This window comes from Oncorhynchus mykiss, chromosome 23 (genome assembly GCF_057628025.1).
Source record: "Oncorhynchus mykiss isolate SJ-2025 chromosome 23, ASM5762802v1, whole genome shotgun sequence".
In the NCBI taxonomy this organism is placed as follows: domain Eukaryota; kingdom Metazoa; phylum Chordata; class Actinopteri; order Salmoniformes; family Salmonidae; genus Oncorhynchus; species Oncorhynchus mykiss.
This window is the reverse complement of record NC_143044.1, coordinates 49,996,581-50,016,687: the sequence shown is the minus strand read 5'-3', so window position 1 is coordinate 50,016,687 and position 20,107 is coordinate 49,996,581.

The following is a 20,107-nucleotide window of genomic DNA, read 5'->3' as shown; positions in this document are numbered from 1 at the left end:
CACTTGGAATTTTGTGTTGTAGATATGTAGTAGTAGAGTAAGGGCCTGAGGGCACACACTTAATATGTTGTGAAATATGTTGTGAATGTATTGTAATGTTTAAAAAAAGTATAACTGCCTTAATTTTGAGCAGTTTCTACCTTGGCAGGAACTAATGAGGATCCATAATAAAGACATACAAATACTCTTCGGAAAAAGACAAATAATAGACACTTGGAGTTTGCTGAAAGGCACCTAAAGGACTCTCAGACCATGAGAAACAAGATTCTCTGGTCTGATGAAAACAAGATTGAACTCTTTGGCCTGAGTGCTAAGCGTCACGTCTGGAGGAAACCTGGCACCATCCATACGGTGAAGTATGGTGGTGGCATACTCACGCTGTGGGGATGTTTTTCAGTGGCAGGGACAGGGAGACTAGTGAGGATTGAGGGACAGATGAATGGAGAAAGGTACAGAGAGATCCTTGATGAAAACCGTCTCCAGAGCGCTCAGGACCTCAGACTGGGTTTATGGTTCATCTTCCAATGGGACAACGACCCTAAGCACATATCCAAGATTATGCAGGAGTGGCTTCAGTACAAGTCTCTGAATGTCCTTGAGTGGCCCAGCCAGAGCCCTGATTTGAACCCGATCGAACATTTCTGGAGAGACCTGAAATTAGCTGTGCAGCAACACTCTCCATCCAACCTGAAAGAGCTTGAGGGGATCTGCAGAGAATAAACTCCCCAAATACTGTTGTGCCAAGCTTTTAGTGTCATACCAAGACAACTCGAGGCTGTAGTCACTGCCAAAGATTTTTCATCAAAGTACTGAGTAAAGGGTCTTAAAACTTACGTAAATGTGATATTTTTATAATACATATCCAAAAATAAAATAAAAAACAGTTTTTCTTTGTCATTATGAGGTATTGTGTGTAGATTGATGAGGGGGAAAAACAATTTAATCCAATTTAGAATAAGGCTTCCTGCTGTTGTTCCCTGCTGTTCTTCCCTGATGTTGTTTCCTGTTGTTGTTCCCTGCTGTTCTTCCCTAATGTTGTTTCCTGTTGTTGTTCCCTGCTTTTCTTCCCTGATGTTGTTTCCTGCTGTTGTTCCCTGCTTGTTGTTTCCTGTTGTTGTTCCCTGATGTTGTTTCCTGTTGTTGTTCCCTGATGTTGTTCCCTACTGTTGTTCCCTGTTGTTGTTCCATGCTGTTGTTTCCTGCTGTTGTTTCCTGTTGTTGTTCCCTGATGTCGTTCCCTGCTGTTGTTTCCTGCTGTTGTTTCCTGTTGTTGTTCCCTGATGTTGTTCCCTTCTGTTGTTCCCTGCTGTTGTTTCCTGCTGTTGTTCCCTGCTGTTGTTCCCTGCTTGTTGTTTCCTGTTGTTGTTCCCTGATGTTGTTCTCTGCTCTTGTTTCCTGTTGTTGTTCCCTGATGTTGTTCCCTGTTGTTGTTCCATACTGTTATTTCGTGTTGTTGTTTCGTGTTGTTGTTTCCTGTTGTTGTTCCCTGCTGTTGTTCCATGCTGTTATTCCCTGCTGTTGTTTCCTGCTTTTGTTCCATGCTGTTGTTCCATGCTGTTGTTTCCTGCTGTTGTTCCCTAATGTTGTTCCCTGCTGTTGTTTCCTAATGTTGTTACCTAACACTAACTACTACTACTTCTACCTAGTAGTAGTAGGTCGTGTTAGGTAGAAGTAGTAGTAGTTAGTGTTAGGTAGTAGTAGTAGTATTAAATAGTGTTAGGTAGTAGTAGTAGTATAAAATAGTGTTAAGTAGTAGTAGTAGTAGTAGTAGTAGTAGGTAGTGTTAGGTAGTTGTAGTAGTAGTAGCAGCTAGTGTTGGTATATGCCAGGTGAGATGGAGCCACGAGTGTGTTCATATGAGATACTGTATGACTAACTGCAGCTTATTTTTTGACCATATTGAGGTCATTGAACTAGCTTGGTTGTGCTTTCAATATCGCAGTGGACAAAGCCCTTAAGTAAACTGGAATAATATAGGTGTTGACATGGTGGCAGAGCTCAAGCAGTAGAAAAGGTAATGCTGCTCAGCTCCGGTGAGTTCCTGCCCAAGTCAAGCACTGCTAGTAGTAGAATTAATAGCTGTTGTTGGGTGGTAGTAGTACAAGTAGTAGGCAGTATCAGCTAGTGTTAGGTAGTAGTACAAGAATTAGATGTAGTAGTAGTAGTAGTAGTAGTAGTAGTAGTAGTAGTAGTAGTAGTAGTAGTAGTAGTAGTAGTAGTAGTAGTAGTAGTAGTAGTAGTAGCTAGTGTTAGGTGGTAGCAGTAGTTATAGTAGTAGCATAGTAAAACAATTATATTCATGCTTTCTGTCACTTTCTTGTTTCCCTTCTTTGTGATCAACTCTGCTACTGAGAGAGCAGTGGCTGTGAACTAGGTGATCTTATAGAGACTTGTTTGGAAGGCATCACTGCTGCTGTTCTTAGACTCCTGCTGGCAGGCTGAGGCGACAGGCTGCGTTCCATTTTCCACACAGGCAAGATTACTCTCAAGGAGTGAGATTAAAGCGCCTTCTCTGTGAGTTGGAATGAGGTTTCTTTTGATGAATCGCACACGCACACACGCACACGCACACGCACACACACACACACACACACACACACACACACACACACACACACACACACACACACACACGTACAGTGCATTCAGAAAGTATTCACACTCCTTGACTTTTCCAAATGTTGTTATGTTACAGCCTTATTGTAAAATTGATGAAATGTTTTTTTTCTCAGCATTCTAAACACAATACCGCATAATGACAAAGTGAAAACACAGAAATACCTTATTTATGTAATTATTCAGACCCTTTGCTATGAGACTCGAAATTGACCTCGAGTGCCTCATGTTTACATTGATTATCCTTGAGATGTTTCTACAACTTGATTTGAGTCCGCCTGTGGTAAATTCAATTGATTGGACATGATTTGGAAGGGCACACACCTGTCTATATAAGGTCCCACAATTGACAATGCATGTCAGAGCAAAAACCAAGCCATGAGGTCGAAGGAATTGTCCGTAGAGCTCCAAGACAGGATAGTGTCGATATCTGGCGAATTGTACCAAAAAATGTCTGCAGCATTGAAGGACCCCAAGATCACAATGGCCTCAATCATTCTTAAACGGAAGAAATTTGGAATCACCAAGACTCTTCCTAGAGCTGGCTGCCCGGCCAAGCTGAGCAATCGGGGGAGAAGGGCCTTGGTCAGGGAGGTGACCAAGTACCCAATGGTCACTCTGACCATTGGCTTGTTGCCATGGATCATCACTGGAGGCTTCATGCCATGGATCATCACTGGAGGCTTCTTTCCATGGCTCATCACTGAAGGCTTCGTGCCATCGATCATCACTCGAGGCTTCTTGCCATGGATCATCACTGGAGTGAGGAGACATATGGGCAGCCTGGTGCATGGAGCTGCCATAGTGCTTATCAAGCTGGGGAGATACACAGGAGGCCTGGTTCTGGAAGCAGGCACTGGATACACTGAGCCGTGGAGGCGCACTGGAGGTCTCGAGTGTAGAGCCTGCACAACCCATTCTGGCTGAATGGTTATCTTCGCCCTGCAAATGTCGGGCGCTGGCACAGGACGCACTGGGCTGTGCAGACGCACCGGAGACACAGTGCACCGAGCCAGCGCAGGATATCCTGGGCCAAAGAGACGCACTGGAGACCATGCACGCTGAGCTGGCACCATCTATCCTGGCTGGATGCTCACCCTAGCCCGGCAGATGCGGGAGCTGGGATGTAGCGCACCGGGCTAAGAACGCGTACTGGAGACACCGTGCACTCCACCGCATAATATGGTGCCTGACCAGTACGACGCCCGCCATAGTAAGCACGGGGAGTTGGCTCAGGTCTCCAACCTGACCCTCCCACACTCCCCATGTGGGGGGGGGGGGGGGGGGGAGGGGTGGGGGTGGGGGGGGGGGGCTGCCTCTCGGGCTTCCTTGCCAGCCGTGTTCCCTCATAGCGTCGCCTCTCAGCTTTAGCTGCTTCCAGTTTCTCCCGTGGACGGCGATACTCCCCAGCCTGCCTCCAGGGTGCTTTCCAGTCCAGGATTTCCTCCCATGTCCAGGAGTCCATTACACGCTGCTCCTCCTTACCACGCTGCTTGGTCCATTGGTGTTGGGAAGTTCGGTCACGGCTGTTGAAGGATGAGGACCAAGGTGCAGCGTCGTTAGCGTACATTTTCCTTTTTATTTGAAAAAAGACGCAGAACAAAACAATACACACTACAAAACAAACCGTGAAGCTAAAGGCTATGTGCCCTAAACAAAGACAACTTCCCACAAAGAAAGGAGGGAAAACGGGCTACCTAAGTATGGTTCCCATTCAGAGACAAAAATAGACAGCTGTCCCTGATTGAGAACCATACCCGGCCAAAACATAGAAATACAAAAATCATAGATAACAAAACATAGAATGCCCACCCCAAATCACACCCTGACCAAACCAAATAGAGACATAAAAAGGCTCTCTAAGGTCAGGTTGTGACAATATTTGAGATTCATCAAAGTTGCCAAAGTAGCCTTGATGACAGCTATGCAGACTCTTGGCATTCTCTCAACTAGCTGTTTATTTAACATTTTTTTAATTAGGCAGTTAAGAACAAATTCTTATTTACAAAGACGGCCTACCGAAAGGCAAAAGGCCTCCTGCGGGGACATGGTTGGGATTAAAAATAAAATAAAAATATAGGACAAAAATCAAGAGAGACACCACAACACAACATAAATTGAGACCTAAGACAACAACACAGCATAGCAGCAACACACGAATGCACAGCATGGTAGCAACACAACATGACAACAACATGGTAGCGACACAGCATGACAACATGGTAGCAACACAGCATGGCAGTAGCACAACATGGTAGCAGCACAAAATATGGTACAAATGTTATTGGGCACAGTCGAGAGCAAAAACGGCAAGAATGTAGAGACAACAAAACATCACTCGAAGCAGCCACAACTGTCATGAAGAGTGTCCATGATTGAGTCTTTGAATGAAGAGATGGAGATAAAACGGTCCAGTTTGAGTGTTTTTTGCAGCTCGTTCCAGTTGCTTGCGAACTGAAAAGAGGAGCGACCCAGGGATGTGTGTTTTGGGGACCTTTAACTGAATGTGACTGGCAGAACGGGTGTTCTCTATAGAGTATGAGGGCTGCAGTAGGTATCTCTGATAGGGAAGAGTGAGGCCCAAGAGGGTTTTTTAAAAATAAGCATCAACCAGTGGGTCTTGTGACAGGTACACAGTACATACAGTGATGACCCGTTTACAGAGTAGTATAGAGTGCAGTGATTTGTCCTATCAGGAGCATTGGTGGCAAATCTGATGGCCGAAGGGTAAAGAACATCTAGCCGCTCGAGAGCACCCTTGCCTGCCAATCCATAAATTACATCTCCATAATCTAGCATGGGTAGGATGGAATCAGGGTTAATTTGGCAGCTAGGGGAAAGAGGAGCAATTACGATAGAGAAATCTAGACTTGGTTTCAACTTTAGCCTGCAGCTTTGATATGTGCTGAGAGAAGGACAGTGTACCATCTAGCCTTACTCCCAAGTACTTGTATGATGTGACTACCTCAAGCACTAAAACCTCAAAGGGGAATTCATCAAACAGGTGGAAAGAGGGGCATTATTCTTCCCAAACCACATGACCTTTGTTTTGGATGTGTTCAAACAAGGTTAGGGGCAGAGAAAGCTTGTTTGGACTCCAAGAAAGCTTTGCTGTAGAGCGTTTAACACAATATCCGGGGGAGGGCTAGCTGAGTATAAGACTGTATAATCTGCATATAAATGGCTGAGGGAGCTTCCTACTGCTTGAGCTATGTTGTTGATGTAAATTGAGGCCTGGAATGCATTTTAATTAACAGGTGTGCCTTGCATTTAGCCAATCAGTTGTGTTGTGACAAGGTAGGGGTGGTATACAGAAGATATCCCTATTTGGTCAAATACAAAATCCATATTATGGCACGAACAGCTGATTAAATAAGCAAAGAGAAACGACAGTCCATCATCCACATCCGGAAAATTTAAAGAACTTTGAAAGTTTCTTCAAGTGCAGTCGCAAAAACCAGGAAGCGCTATGATGAAACTAGCTCTCATGAGGACCGCCACAGGAAAGGAAGACCCAGAGTTACCTCTGCTGCAGAGGGTAAGTTCATTACCAATCTCAGAAATTGCAACCCAAATAAATTCCTCACAGATTTTAAGTTACATACACATCTCAACCTCAACTTTTCAGAGGAGACTGAGTGAATCACTACTTAATGGTCAAATTCAAAATTCAAATTCCTGCAAAGAACCCACTACTAAAGGACACCAATAATAAGAAGAGACTTGCTTGGCCCAAGAAACACGAGCAATGGATAATAGATTGGTGGAAATCTGTCCTTTTGTCTTTTATTTTATTTATTTATTTTACCTTTATTTAACCTGGTAGGCAAGTTGAGAACAAGTTCTCATTTACAATTGCGACCTGGCCAAGATAAAGCAAAGCAGTTCGACAGATACAACAACACAGAGTTACACATGGAGTAAAACAAACATACAGTCAATAATAAAGTATAAACAAGTCTATATACAATGTGAGCAAATGAGGTGAGAAGTGAGGTAAAGGCAAAAAAGGCCTTGGTGGCAAGGTAAATACAATATAGCAAGTAAAACACTGGAATGGTAGTTTTGCAATGGAAGAATGTGCAAAGTAGAAATAAAAATAATGGGGTGCAAAGGAGCAAAATAAATAAATGAATTAAATACAGTTGGGAAAGAGGTAGTTGTTTGGGCTAAATTATAGGTGGGCTATGTACAGGTGCAGTAATCTGTGAGCTGCTCTGACAGTTGGTGCTTAAAGCTAGTGAGGGAGATAAGTGTTTCCAGTTTCAGAGATTTTTGTAGTTCGTTCCAGTCATTGGCAGCAGAGAACTGTAAAGAGAGGCGGCCAAAGAAAGAATTGGTTTTGGGGGTGACTAGAGAGATATACCTGCTGGAGCGTGTGCTACAGGTGGGAGATGCTATGGTGACCAGCGAGCTGAGATAAGGGGGGACTTTACCTAGCAGGGTCTTGTAGATGACATGGAGCCAGTAGGTTTGGCGACGAGTATGAAGCGAGGGCCAGCCAACGAGAGCGTACAGGTCGCAATGGTGGGTAGTATATGGGGCTTTGGTGACAAAACGGATTGCACTGTGATAGACTGCATCCAATTTGTTGAGTAGGGTATTGGAGGCTATTTTGTAAATTACATCGCCAAAGTCGAGGATTGGTAGGATGGTCAGTTTTACAAGGGTATGTTTGGCAGCATGAGTGAAGGATGCTTTGTTGCGAAATAGGAAGCCAATTCTAGATTTAACTTTGGATTGGAGATGTTTGATATGGGTCTGGAAGGAGAGTTTACAGTCTAACCAGACACCTAAGTATTTGTAGTTGTCCACGTATTCTAAGTCAGAGCCGTCCAGAGTAGTGATGTTGGACAGGCGGGTAGGTGCAGGTAGCGATCGGTTGAAGAGCATGCATTTAGTTTTACTTGTATTTAAGAGCAATTGGAGGCCACGGAAGGAGAGTTGTATGGCATTGAAGCTTGCCTGGAGGGTTGTTAACACAGTGTCCAAAGAAGGGCCGGAAGTATACAGAATGGTGTCGTCTGCGTAGAGGTGGATCAGAGACTCACCAGCAGCCAGAGCGACCTCATTGATGTATACAGAGAAGAGAGTCGGTCCAAGAATTGAACCCTGTGGCACCCCCATAGAGACTGCCAGAGGTCCGGACAACAGACCCTCCGATTTGACACACTGAACTCTATCAGAGAAGTAGTTGGTGAACCAGGCGAGGCAATCATTTGAGAAACCAAGGCTGTTGAGTCTGCCGATGAGGATGTGGTGATTGACAGAGTCGAAAGCCTTGGCCAGATCAATGAATACGGCTGCACAGTAATGTTTCTTATCGATGGCGGTTAAGATATCGTTTAGGACCTTGAGCGTGGCTGAGGTGCACCCATGACCAGCTCTGAAACCAGATTGCATAGCAGAGAAGGTATGGTGAGATTCAAAATGGTCGGTAATCTGTTTGTTGACTTGGCTTTCGAAGACCTTAGAAAGGCATGGTAGGATAGATATAGGTTTGTAGCAGTTTGGGTCAAGAGTGTCCCCCCCTTTGAAGAGGGGGATGACCGCAGCTGCTTTCCAATCTTTGGGAATCTCAGACAACACGAAAGAGAGGTTGAACAGGCTAGTAATAGGGGTGGCAACAATTTCGGCAGATAATTTTAGAAAGAAAGGGTCCAGATTGTCTAGCCCGGCTGATTTGTAGGGGTCCAGATTTTGCAGCTCTTTCAGAACATCAGCTGAATGGATTTGGGAGAAGGAGAAATGGGGAAGGCTTGGGCGATTTGCTGTTGGGGGTGCAGTGCTGTTGACAGGGGTAGGAGTAGCCAGGTGGAAAGCATGGCCAGCAGTAGAAAAATGCTTATTGAAATGTTCAATTATGGTGGATTTATCAGTGGTGACAGTGTTTCCTATCTTCAGTGCAGTGGGCAGCTGGGAGGAGGTGTTCTTATTCTCCATGGACTTTACAGTGTCCCAGAACTTTTTTGAGTTAGTGTTGCAAGAAGCACATTTCTGCTTGAAAAAGCTAGCCTTGGCTTTTCTAACTGCCTGTGTATAATGGTTTCTAGCTTCCCTGAACAGCTGCATATCACGGGGGCTGTTCGATGCTAATGCAGAAGGCCATAGGATGTTTTTGTGTTGGTTAAGGGCAGTCAGGTCTGGGGAGAACCAAGGGCTATATCTGTTCCTGGTTCTAAATTTATTGAATGGGGCATGTTTATTTAAGATGGTTAGGAAGGCATTTAAAAAAAATATCCAGGCATCCTCTACTGACGGGATGAGGTCAATATCCTTCCAGGATACCCCGGCCAGGTCGATTAGAAAGGCCTGCTCGCTGAAGTGTTTCAGGGAGCGTTTTACAGTGATGAGAGGAGGTCGTTTGACCGCTGACCCATTACGGATGCAGGCAATGAGGCAGTGATCGCTGAGATCTTGGTTGAAGACAGCAGAGGTGTATTTAGAGGGGAAGTTGGTTAGGATGATATCTATGAGGGTGCCCATGTTTAAGGCTTTGGGGAGGTACCTGGTAGGTTCATTGATAATTTGTGTGAGGTTGAGGGCATCAAGTTTAGATTGTAGGATGGCTGGGGTGTTAAGCATGTTCCAGTTTAGGTCGCCTAGCAGCACGAGCTCTGAAGATAGATGGGGGGCAATCAGTTCACATATGGTGTCCAGAGCACAGCTGGGGGCAGAGGGTGGTCTATAGCAGGCGGCAACGGTGAGAGACTTGTTTTTAGAGAGGTGGATTTTTAAAAGTAGAAGTTCAAATTGTTTGGGTACAGACCTGGATAGTAGGACAGAACTCTGCAGGCTATCTTTGCAGTAGATTGCAACACCGCCCCCTTTGGCAGTTCTATCTTGTCTGAAAATGTTGTAGTTTGGAATTAAAATGTCTGAATTTTTGGTGGTCTTCCTAAGCCAGGATTCAGACACAGCTAGAACATCCGGGTTGGCAGCGTGTGCTAAAGCAGTGAATAGAACAAACTTAGGGAGGAGGCTTCTAATGTTAACATGCATGAAACCAAGGCTATTACGGTTACAGAAGTCGTCAAAAGAGAGCGCCTGGGGAATAGGAGTGGAGCTAGGCACTGCAGGGCCTGGATTCACCTCTACATCGCCAGAGGAACATAGGAGGAGTAGAATAAGGGTGCGACTAAAAGCAATAAGAATTGGTCGTCTAGAACGTCTGGAACAGAGAGTAAAAGGAGGTTTCTGGGGGCGATAAAATAGCATCAAGGTATAATGTACAGACAAAGGTAAGGTAGGATGTGAATACAGTGGAGGTAAACCTAGGTATTGAGTGATGAAGAGAGAGATATTGTCTCTAGAAACATCATTGAAACCAGGAGATGTCATTGCATGTGTGGGTGGTGGAACTAATAGGTTTGATAAGGTATAGTGAGCAGGACTAGAGGCTCTACAGTGAAATAAGCCAATAAACACTAACCAGAACAGCAATGGACAAGACATATTGACATTAAGGAGAGGCGTGCTTAGTCGAGTGATCAAAAGGGTCCAGTGAGTGGAGAGGTTGGTTGAGGGTCATGGCGATTTAGACAGCTAGCCAAGCCAACCGGTAGCAAGCTAGCATAGGATGGAGTCTGTTGTTAGCCACCTCTTGCGTTCGGTCAGTAGATTAGTGGGGTTCCGTGAGGTAGAGGGGATTAATCCAAATCACACAACAACAACAAAAATAAGAACAATAGATATAGTTATAGAGGCCCGAGAAGAAAACATAATAATAATAAAAATAAATAAATTGTCCGATTGTCTATTCAGATAGCAGCCGGTAAGACAGCTAACGGTTAGCGGGCCGCAGATGGGCGTTCAGGTAACGTCGCGACAGAGGAGCCAGCCGGATCTCCTTCAGGTAGATAACGTCGGCAGTCCAGTTGTGAAGGCCCGGTGGGGCTCCGCGTAGGCAGTGAAACGGGTCCGGATAGGTGACTGCAGCCCAGGAGTGAATGATGGAACTCAGGAGTGATTGACGGAGCTGGCTAGCACCGGAACAATCGATGTTTGCTCCGGAATCGACGAAAGCCGACTGTCACACGGATAGCAGCTAGCTAGCTGTGAGATCCGGGTATGAATGTCCAGAGAGCAGTTGAAATCCAGGGACATGGAGAGAAACATTGGTCCGGTATGTTCCGTTCCGAGCCGCGCTGCGCCGTACAAAACTGGCGATAGATTTTTGAGCTAAAGGATAGCTGATGACCACAAACCGTGGTTAGCTGAATACTAACGATTTGCCAGTGAAGAAGCTAACTAGCTTCTGATTAGCTTCTGGATTAGCTTCTGGATTAGCTTCTGGGCTAGCTCCTGGCTAGCTTCTGGCTAGTTTCTGGCTAGCTTCTTGAAGTTTCTGGCTAGCTTCTTGGAGGATTACAGATCTGAGGTAAATAATAATTTTTTATAAATATAAATTGGTGAGGCTGGTTGCAGGAGAGTGTTTAGAAGATGAGTTGATGGAAAATAAAAATAAAATGTATGTGAAAAAAGTTGTAAATATATATATATATATATATATATATATATACAGGACACGACAAGACGAGGACAAAAGACGTCTGAACTGCTATGCGATCTTGGAGAAGAAACTGAGAAACTGTCTGATAAGATCAAATTTGAGATTTTTGGTTCCAACCACTGTGTCTTTGTGAGACGCAGAGTGTGTGAACAGATGTTATCTGCATGTGTAGTTCCCACCGTGAGGAATGGAGGAGTGATGGTGTGAGGGTACTTTGCTGGTGACACTGTCTGTGATTTATTTTGAATTCAAGGCACACTTATCCAGCATGTCTACCACAGCATTCTGCAGCAATACGCCATCCCATCTGGTTTGCACTTAATGGGACAATTGTTTGTTTTTCAACAGGACAATGACCCAACACACCTCCAGGCTGAGCGAGGGCTATTTGACCAAAAAGGAGAGTGATGGAGTGCTGCATCAGATGACCTCGCCTCCACAATCACCCGATCTCAACCCAAATTAGATATTTTGGGATGAGTTGGATCGCAGAGTGAAGGAAAAGCAGCCAACAAGTGCTCAGCATATGTGGGAACTCATTCAAGACTGTTGGAAAAGCATTGCAGGTGAAGCTGGTTGAGAGAATGTCAAGAGTGTTCAAAAATGTAATCAAGGCAATGTGTTCGCTATTATTCTACAATGTAGAAATATAGTACAAATAAATGGAAATCCATATTGCAGAAACTTGAAGCGATGAATAACCCTGTACCTTTGATATCACTGGGATTTGTACTCCTATTTGTATTTTCCATACAGCCCCATTACAACTTGTTGTCTGTTCTTTTCTTCCCAACACTACCTGTGAACTGCTCTCACATTACCGAAGTGTCAAAACAGGTCATATTCTGTAGGATCATGTTGTTGTCTAGTGTCTGCTAGTTGACTGTGCTTTTCTTGCATTTGTTTTCCAGAAGTGGCCACCTGAATGGGTACAATAAAATAGTATTATGTTGTTGTGAGTTGACTGTGTTTGGCTTACATTAGTATTCTTGTGGAGAACAGCTCAAGGAGTGAAATTCCCATAAGGAGAAAGCCAACAACTAAACCCCCTGGTAAGACTCATCACACTCCTGTCTCCTCATGGTGGGTACCTATCAGGGCAGATAACACTAATTAATTTATAGCGGGCTGACTGCTGTCCTACCAACAAACAGCAATGTTGAGTCCCTAAATTGTGTGTGTGTTTGCTGAATATGCAAACAGCTGCCTAACAGTCTTGTTGTTGTTGTTTCATATACAGAAATTAAACAAAACCCAAAACCCACGGGACAGGGTGTGGACAGGGTGGGGGTAAGGATGGGGTGGGGTTTGATGGCAGGGTGGGGGTTGATGACGGGGTGGTGAATGAGGACGGGGTGGTGGATGAGGACAGGGTGGGAGTTGACGACAGGGTGGGGGTTGAGGATGGGGGTTGAGGACAGGGTGATGGTTGAGTACGGGGTTGTGGTTGAGGACAGGGAGCCTTCAACCAAAATGTGTCTTTCATATTTAACCTCTGAATCAGAGAGATGCGGGGTGCTGCCTTAATCGATATCGGTGTCTGGGGAGCTGTTGCATGGGGGCTGTTGCCTTAATCAACATCCATGTCATCAATGCCCAGAGAGCAGTTGTTGTTAGGGGTTAACTGCCTTGCTCAGGGCCAGAACAACCCATTTTTACCTTTTTACCTATGTGATTCGATCCAGCAACCTTTCGGTTACTGGCCCAACACTCCTACCTGTCAGACTACCAACCGCACCAGTGAGAGGGAGGGAGGGAGAGAGAGATGGAGGGAGAAGGGTAGAGAGAGAGAGATGGAGGGAGAGAGAAAGACAGAGAATGAGATGAGAGAGAGAGACGAGAGAGAGAGAGAGAGAGAGAGAGATAAAGAGAGATACAGAGAGAGAGAAAGATATTTGACAGAGAGAGACGAGAGAGAGAGAGAGAGATAAAGAGAGCTACAGAGCGAGAGAAAGAAAAGCGAAGAGAAAGATTCATCTCTCACCAGGGTGGAAGATGGAAAACCTATTAAAGATTAAGTTCCAGCATGTCCTCAGTAAATGGGGTGAATGACCTGCTGCTGAACACACCTGGGTTCAGATACTACTGGAAATCTTTCAAATGCTTTGAGAGTTTGCTCCAGCCTGCCTAGAGTCCCATAGGCTGAGGTTAGCTATTTACAACTATTCTCTTGGTTCCATTAAGCCATGCAAGCTTAATCAAGCACAGATACAGTATTTGAAATGATTTTGAATAGTATTTGAATTTAGGTCTGCTACCCAGTGGTTGCCATGTTGGCAATGGGTTTCATCACGATCAATAATCACAATTTGGGAGATTAAAGCTGAAGTAACACAATTTATAGTTGGGATGGAAAGAGAGGTATGATTAAATGCATTACATTTAAAGTTTAATCAAGGTATGGATCAGTACCTCACAGAAACAGAAACAGAACACAGAATATAATCTGTCTACTTGTATGTGAATTGATCTGGATTCTAAATAAATAAATAAATATGCCCAGACATTTTGTGTTATGAATTTGAATCTGCCATCATACCACAGCAAAACACAGAATACAATCTGTTTACTTGTGTGCATTTTTATTTCGATAATAAATACAATATGCCCATACATTTTTATAAAGCTGAATCTGAAATCTTGAAGACATAACAGTACTATTGTGTACATATTGACTTAGATAACAAAATAAATATGTACCCATAAATCTGATTCAGAATGTCTTTGAAAACAAAAGGTAATCTGGCAGGTCTGGGAGGCAGCAGCAGGTCTGTGCCAATGCATGTACAGAATACATTATTGTGCTCCATGTTGTTGCCTTGCCTGTGTGTGTGCGTGTGTGTCTGTGTGAGTGCGTGCGTGTGAGCGTGTGTGTGGTGTGTGTGTGTGTGTGTGCATGTGTATGTGCCTTAAACTGTTAGGCTAAATTAGTGTGTGTGTGTGTGTGTGTGTGTGTGTGTGTGTGTGTGTGTGTGTGTGTGTGTGTGTGTGTGTGCATGTGTATGTGCCTTAATCTGTTAGGCTAAATTAGTGTGTGTGTGTGTGTGTGTGTGTGTGTGTGTGTGTGCGTATGTGCCTTACACTGTTAGGCTTAATTGGATTAAGGAAAACACACATAACCAGGCAGGGTGTAACTGATTACATCTGATCTGATATAAACAAAAACGAAACTCCAGCTGTAATCTGTTAAATTACCAGCAAAAATATTGTGATTAATTGCGGATAGTTTTACAGATTACAGATACTTTGAAAAAACTAGATGATTACATATTGGATTACTTTTAATTCAGAAAGGATGTTTGCAAAAAAATACTCTATGACACCTTTCTGTTTTCTCAATGATGTTCAATTCAGCCTTCAAACAAGGTGCAAGTTAATAAAGTTTGTTCCACCTGAGGGAATCTGACATGTCATAGACCACTACGACACACCAAATATGTTTGATGGATCCTTTTTGTCTTCCTCTAATGCCTGTTAAACACTTCTGCGAGCAGGCCTTTCTAATTGACCTGGCCCGGGTATCCTGGAAGGATATTGACCTCATCCAGTCAGTTGAGGATGCCTGGTCATTCTTTAAAAGTAACTTCCTCACCATCTTAGATAAGCATGCCCCGTTCAAAGAATGCAGAACTAAGAACAGATATAGCCCTTGGTTCACTCCAGACCTGACTGCCCTCGACCAGCACAAAAACATCCTGTGGCGGACTGCAATAGCATCGAATAGTCCCCGCGACCATGCAACTGTTCAGGGAAGTCAGGAACCAATACACGCAGTCAGTCAGGAAAGCAAAGGCTAGCTTTTTCAAGCAGACATTTGCATCCTGTAGCTCTAACTCCAAAAGGTTCCAAAATCCATGATAATCGAAAACTTCAACAAGCATTTCTCAATGGCTGGCCATGTCTTCCTCCTGGCTGCTCCGACGTCGGCCCACAGCTCCGCCCCACCCCGCAGCTACTCGCCCAAGCCTCCCCAGCTTCTCCTTCACCCAAATCCAGATAGCAGATGTTCTGAAAGAGCTGCAAAACCTGGACCCATACAAATCAGCTGGGCTCGACAATCTGGACCATCTATTTCTGAAACTATCCACCGCCATTGTCGCAGCCTCTATTACCAGCCTGTTCAACCTCTCTTTCGTATCGTCTGAGATCCATAAGGATTGGAAAGCTGCCGCGGTCATCCCCCTCTTCAAAGGGGGAGACACCCTGGACACAAACTGTTACAGACCTATATCCATCCTGCCCTGCCTATCTAAGGTCTTCGACAGCCAAGTTAATAAACAAATCACTGACCATCTCGAATCCCACCGTACCTTCTCCGCTGTGCAATCCGGTTTCCGAGCCGGTCACGGGTGCACCTCAGCCACGCTCAAAGTACTAAACTATATCATAACCGCCATTGATAAAAGACAGTACTGTGCAGCCGTCTTCATCGACCTGGCCAAGGCTTTCTACTCTGTCAAGCACCATATTCTTATCGGCAGACTCAGTAGTCTCGGTTTTTCTAATGACTGCCTTGCCTGGTTCACCAACTACTTTGCAGATAGAGTTCAGTGTGTCAAATCGGAGGGCATGTTGTCCGGTCCTCTGGCAGTCTCTATGGGGGTACCACAGGATTCAATTCTCAGGCCGACTCTTTTCTCAGTATATATAATTGATGTTGCTCTTGCTGTGGGCGATTCCCTGATCCACCTCTACGCAGACGATACCATTCTTTATACTTCTGGCCCTTCCTTGGACACTGCGCTATCTAACCTCCAAACGAGCTTCAATGCCATACAACATTCCTTCCGTGGCCTCCAACTGCTCTTAAACGCTAGTAAAACCAAATGCATGTTTTTCAACCGTTCGCTGCCTGCACCCGCCCGCCCGACTAGCATCACCACCCTGGACGGTTCCAACTTAGAATATGTGGACATCTTTAAATACCTAGGTGTCTGGCTAGACTGTAAACTCTCCTTCCAGACTCATATTAAACATCTCAAATCCAAAATCAAATCTAAAATTGGCCTTCTATTTCGCAACAAAGCCTCCTTCACTCACGCCGCCAAACTTGCAATAGTAAAACTGACTATCCTACCGATCCACGACTTCGGCGATGTCATCTACAAAATAGTTTCCAATACTCTACTCAGCAAACTAGATGCAGTTTATCATAGTGCCATCCGTTTTGTTACTAAAACACCTTATACCACCCACCACTGCGACCTGTATGCTCTAGTCGGCTGGCCCTCGCTACATATTCGTCGCCAGACCCACTGGCTCCAGGTCCGCCTTATCTCAGTTCACTGGTCACGATAACAACACCCACCTGTAGCACGCACTCCAGCAGGTATATCTCTCTGATCATCCCCAAAGCCAACACCTCATTCGGCCGCTTTTCCTTCCAGTTCTCTGCTGCCTGTGACTGGAACGAATTGCAAAGTTGGGGACTTTTATTTCCCTCACCAACTTTAAACATCAACTATCTGAGCAGCTAACCGATCGCTGCAGCTGTACAGAGTCCATCTGTAAATAGCCCACCCAATCTACCTACCTCATCCCCATACTGTTTTTCTTTTATTTACTTTTCTGCTCTTTTGCACACCAGTATCTGTACTTGCACATCGTCATCTGCTCATTTATCACTCCAGTGTTAATCTGATAAATTGTAATTATTCGCTCTTATGGTTTATTTATTGCCTACCTCTTCATGCCTTTTGCACATTCTGTATGTAGACTTTCTTTTTTCTACTGTGTCATTGACAGGTTTATTGTGTTATTGGTTAGTTTATTGTTTACTCCATATGTAACTCTGTGTTGTTGTCTGTGTCACACTCCTTTGGTTTATCTTGGCCAGGTCGCAGTTGCAAATGAGAACTTTTTCTCAACTAGCCTACCTGGTTAAATAAAGGTGAAATAAAATAAAAAATAAATAAAACTGACTAATATACCACTGCTGCCAGCTCCAAGCTGACTGACTGACTAATATACCACTGCTGCCAGCTCCAAGCTGACTGACTGACTAATATACCACTGCTGCCAGCTCCAAGCTGACTGACTGACTAATATACCACTGCTGCCAGCTCCAAGCTGACTGACTGACTAATATACCACTGCTGCCAGCTCCAAGCTGACTGACTGACTAATATACCACTGCTGCCAGCTCCAAGCTGACTGACTAATATATCACTGCTGCCAGCTCCAAGCTGACTGACTGACTAATAGACCCCTGCTGCCAACTCCAAGCTGACTGACTGACTAATAGACCCCTGCTGCCAGCTCCAAGCTGACTGACTGACTAATAGACCCCTGCTGCCAACTCCAAGCTGACTGACTGACTAATATACCACTGCTGCCATCTCCAAGCTGACTGACTGACTAATATACCACAGCTGCCAGCTCCAAACTGACTGACTGACTAATAGACCCCTGCTGCCATCTCCAAGCTGACTGACTGACTAATAGACCCCTGCTGCCAGCTCCAAGCTGACTGACTGACTAATATACCACTGCTGCCAGCTCCAAGCTGACTGACTGACTAATATACCACTGCTGCCATCTCCAAGCTGACTGACTGACTAATAGACCCCTGCTGCCAGCTCCAAGCTGACTGACTGACTAATATACCACTGCTGCCAGCTCCAAGCTGACTGACTAATATACCACTGCTGCCAGCTCCAAGTTGACTGACTGACTAATATACCACTGCTGCCAGCTCCAAGCTGACTGACTGACTGATATACCACTGCTGCCAGCTCCAAGCTGACTGACTAATATACCACTTCTGCCAGCTCCAAGCTGACTGACTAATATACCACTGCTGCCAGCTCCAAGTTGACTGACTGACTAATATACCACTGCTGCCAGCTCCAAGCTGACTGACTGACTAATATACCACTGCTGCCAGCTCATAGCTGACTGACTAATATACCACTGCTGCCATCTCCAACCTGACTGACTGGCTAATATACCACTGCTGCCAGCTCCAAGCTGACTGACTGACTAATATACCACTGCTGCCAGCTCCAAGCTGACTGACTGACTAATATACCACTGCTGCCAGCTCCAAGCTGACTGACTGACTAATATACCACTGCTGCCATCTCCAAGCTGACTGACTGAATAGTAGAACCCTGCTGCCAGCTCCAAGCTGACTGACTGACTAATATACCACTGCTGCCAGCTCCAAGCTGACTGACTAATATACCACTGCTGCCAGCTCCAAGCTGACTGATTGACTAATATACCACTGCTGCCATCTCCAAGCTGACTGACTGACTAATAGAACCCTGCTGCCAACTCCAAGCTGACTGACTGACTAATATACCACTGCTGCCAGCTCCAAGCTGACTGACTAATATACCACTGCTGCCATCTCCAAGCTGACTGACTGACTAATATACCACTGCTGCCAGCTCCAAGCTGACTGACTGACTAATATACCACTGCTGCCAGCTCCAAGCTGACTGACTGACTAATATACCACTGCTGCCAGCTCCAAGCTGACTGACTGACTAATATACCACTGCTGCCAGCTCCAAGCTGACTGACTGACTAATATACCACTGCTGCCAACTCCAAGCTGACTGACTGACTAATATGCCACTGCTGCCAGCTCCAAGCTGACTGACTGACTAATATACCACTGCTGCCAGCTCCAAGCTGACTGACTGACTAATATACCCCTGCTGCCAGCTCATAGCTGACTGACTAATATACCACTGCTGCCAGCTCCAAGCTGACTGACTAAAATATCACTGCTGCCAGCTCCAAGCTGACTGACTGACTAATATACCACTGCTGCCAGCTCCAAGCTGACTGACTGACTAATATACCACTGCTGCCAGCTCATAGCTGACTGACTAATATACCACTGCTGCCAGCTCCAAGCTGACTGACTGACTAATATACCACTGCTGCCAGCTCCAAGCTGACTGACTGACTAATATACCACTGCTGCCAACTCCAAGCTGACTGACTGACTAATATACCACTGCTGCCAGCTCCAAGCTGACTGACTGACTAATATACCACTGCTGCCAGCTCCAAGCTGACTGACTGACTAATATACCCCTGCTGCCAGCTCCAAGCTGACTGACTGACTAATATACCCCTGCTGCCAGCTCCAAGCTGACTGACTGACTAATATACCACTGCTGCCAGCTCATAGCTGACTGACTAATATACCACTGCTGCCAGCTCATAGCTGACTGACTAATATACCACTGCTGAAGGCTCCAAGCTGACTGACTGACTAATATACCACTGCTGCCAGCTCCAAGCTGACTGACTAATATACCACTGCTGCCAGCTCCAAGCTGACTGACTAATATACCACTGCTGCCTGCTCCAAGCTGACTGACTGACTAATATACCACTGCTGCCAGCTCCAAGTTGACTGACTAATATACCACTGCTGCCAGCTCCAAGTTGACTGACTAATATATCACTGCTGCCAGCTCCAAGATGACTGACTAAGCCTGGGGCCTCAAAGCCTGGGGCCTCAATTATAAAGCTTGGTGCCTCCTTTATAAGTCCTTTGGCTGTGCTGCCAATTGGTGACAGAAAGAGCAGGCATCATATCCGACCTAGAACCCAGGAGGGTCTTGGAGTCATTTGTCTATGTGCTCTATATCTCTTCACTTAAAAAACACATGACAACAACAATAATTGTTTAGCTAATCTGTAGTTTCAGTTCACTTAATATGTTCACTTAATGATTTTATCCAATCCACAGTTGTAATTATATTTCCATCTCCTAATTTGCAATGACAACAAACCCCCAAGCCATAAGACTCCTGAACATCTTGTCAAATGGCTACCCAGACTATTCACATTGGCTACCCAGACTATACCCAGACTATACCTCAATCTCCTCCTCCTCCTCCTCCACTCTACCTCCATCTCCTCTTCCTGGATGGGTCATTGCTTGGCTGACTGGCTGGGAGATGGATAACTCCGTTAGGCATGCCAGACAGGATAGAGCTGCAGTGGCGGGTG